The 2,666-nt window shown below is 37.9% G+C and overlaps 1 protein-coding gene across 1 annotated transcript in view; it reads right to left on the bottom strand.

The window, feature by feature from the left end:
- Nucleotides 1-2,666, bottom strand: part of LOC106871550 (putative uncharacterized protein DDB_G0277255) — a gene marked incomplete at its 3' end in the record, with an annotated part of 41,728 nt that overhangs the window by 37,751 nt on the left and 1,311 nt on the right. The gene's annotated exons all lie outside the window — the stretch shown is intronic.

The raw sequence follows: 2,666 nt of genomic DNA, 5'->3' as shown, positions 1-2,666 counted from the left end.
TATATATATATATATATATATATATATATATTTACATAAAGAGAGAGATACAAACCGATATATATAAACACACACATATACATACATATGCATACACAAACACGCACGCGCGCGCAAACAAAGCCTATTTGGACTGTGGCCATGCTGGGGCACAACTTTAAAGGGTTTAGTTGCTTAAATAGACACCAGTGCTTATTTTAAGTCTCGTACTTATTCCATCGATTTCCCTTTTTGCTGTACCGCTGTGTGGCAGGTGCGTCAGCGAACCAAGACCGTTTGTCTAAAAGCGTTGACATAAGGAATGGATAGTGGAAGAGATGTAGCCACGTTCACAAAGAAACACACGCGCCGCGCGCGCGCGCATACAGACATGCATGCATGCATACACACACACACTTATATGAACGGCTAGCACACAGTTTCCACTAAACAAATTCACTCACAACGGCCAGTTCGGAGCCATAGTAGAATAGAGCGGAACTAGAACCTTATTTCAAAACGGACTTATTTATCACACTGCACCCGCCCTACCACTCACACATAAATCCATCATCATCATTATATTCATCCTCTCTGTTCTAACACTCCACGTTTCCATGCTTGAAAGGTCAGACAAACCTAAACTGGTTGAGATAGATTATCTACTGTCGGGATGCTCCGCCCGTCACCAACATTCATCTGTTTTGCAGGAAGCTAATATTTTATCTAATCGCTTCGAACACGAACAGTTCAATGACCGGATATATCTTAACGGATGATAATAGACAAATAATACCTTTTCTTTTTGCAGGAATAGCGTACATTATGTCATAAAGAGAAAAAAGAAACACACTTACCCACAAATGTATACATACATATATGTGTGAGTGGCGGGAGATAGAATCAGAATGAAACTTAACTGCACTGTCATACATGTATGTATATATACATATATATATATATACATATATATATATATATATATATACACACACACATATATACATTTGCACATACACAAAATTACATCATTATAAATTTGTAGCTCACACACATCTATATATATATATATATATATATATATATATATATATATATAAATATATATATATATATATGGATATAGATAGATAGATAGATAAAGAGAGGGGGAGTGAGATAGGATTAAATAAGTATATTAATGTGCATATTCATATTTCTGTTTATAATCTCATTAACAGACGTTTCTATTGTAAATATTTCAAACTATATAGTCATGTGTTTTATTTATATATATATATATATATATATGTAGTTTTATTTTCTCATGTAGCAGTGTCTCTTTAACACTGACTTTTGTTTTCTATACAAACGTTTCGCAAAGATATATATTGAAACATAAACACAAACACGTGCACATATGAATACTGCACATTGACACATAAGTTACATACTCGCGCACACACACATCTCTTTCTCTGTCTCTCTCTCTCATATATATATATCTATATGTATATATGTGTGTGTGTGTGTGTGTGTGCATGTGTTTGCGTATATGTATGCGGTATTTGTCAAAGTTAAGTCTGTATGAGGCCGTTACTCGAAGTTTAACGTACCCGTCTCTCAAACGACTGAGATTCGTGAATGCGCAACTCCAAGTAGCGACAGTATAGCTGCAATAACAACAATTTACAAATCTTTACAGTCGTCACTTGACCCGGATAATATGTCCTGTTGACCATAATTTAAAATGAGTACTCAGTGAGTACTAACCCAAGGACAGTAAGACTTTTAAGGGTAGAATATTTGGAGTATTCAAAGTACGCTAATTTGAATGCGATTTAGTTTAAACTGGCGATACATAGGGACATGTACCACGGGCGCTTGATAACGGACTTTTGGGTTAATCCCAAAGCTAGACAAGTTACTGTTGGTGTTTAGCTCTAGTGCAATCTTGAGGAGCAGATTTATGATCAAAGTTTAGTCGTGAAAATCACATATTCTTTGAGTTATCTAGAACTACATTACCCCATGCGCCCTTAATTTTTTTTTCAAAGACAACAGGATGTGATATAGGGGAGATTTGGTTGCTTTTTGAGCATCTATGCATAGCTTCCTTTGTATCTGAGGGCTCTTCATAATCAAAGTTGAGCCCATGGTCCTTCGCAGGTCCTCTGAAACAGGTGACATCGATGTTGCTAACGTTCAGCTTAAAACTGTTGCAAGTCGATGGCAGCAGGAATGACATGTGTAAAGAAGGGGGTTATTGAGGGCCGACGTGCTCGGAAGGAAGGAAGGACCGGGTATAATGGTTGGCGAGGGCCCTGGAGGTTGGGCATAATCTGGGCGGTGAAAGGAAGAAAAAATTAGTTGAAGTGGTAAAAAGGCAGAGAGAAAGAGAGAAAGAGAGAAGGGAAGGGAGGGGAGAGTGTGTGTGGGAGAATAGTACATCTGTGGGTCAGACGTTCCAGTGTGATTTTCCTATCAATAGAGCGAGCGGCCTTTCTCTGTATGTGGTCTGCGTGTATATCAGCAGTACCTCATTAAGTGGTTCTCACCTGAGTTTTATAGAGGTTAGCAGTTGATGAGTGGGGTGCTGAAGTATTAGCTGGCCCTAAAGATAAAGATCAGTCTTTTAAGATGTGGTCTTTGCTATGATGAGTGGCCCTCTCAGTCAGTTCTGCTTTGACAGAATTGGAAGGGGTTTT

The sequence above is a fragment of the Octopus bimaculoides genome, chromosome 4, assembly GCF_001194135.2.
Source record: "Octopus bimaculoides isolate UCB-OBI-ISO-001 chromosome 4, ASM119413v2, whole genome shotgun sequence".
In the NCBI taxonomy this organism is placed as follows: domain Eukaryota; kingdom Metazoa; phylum Mollusca; class Cephalopoda; order Octopoda; family Octopodidae; genus Octopus; species Octopus bimaculoides.
The sequence above is the reverse complement of the archived record's forward strand: the minus strand, read 5'-3'. Positions and strand labels throughout refer to the sequence as shown.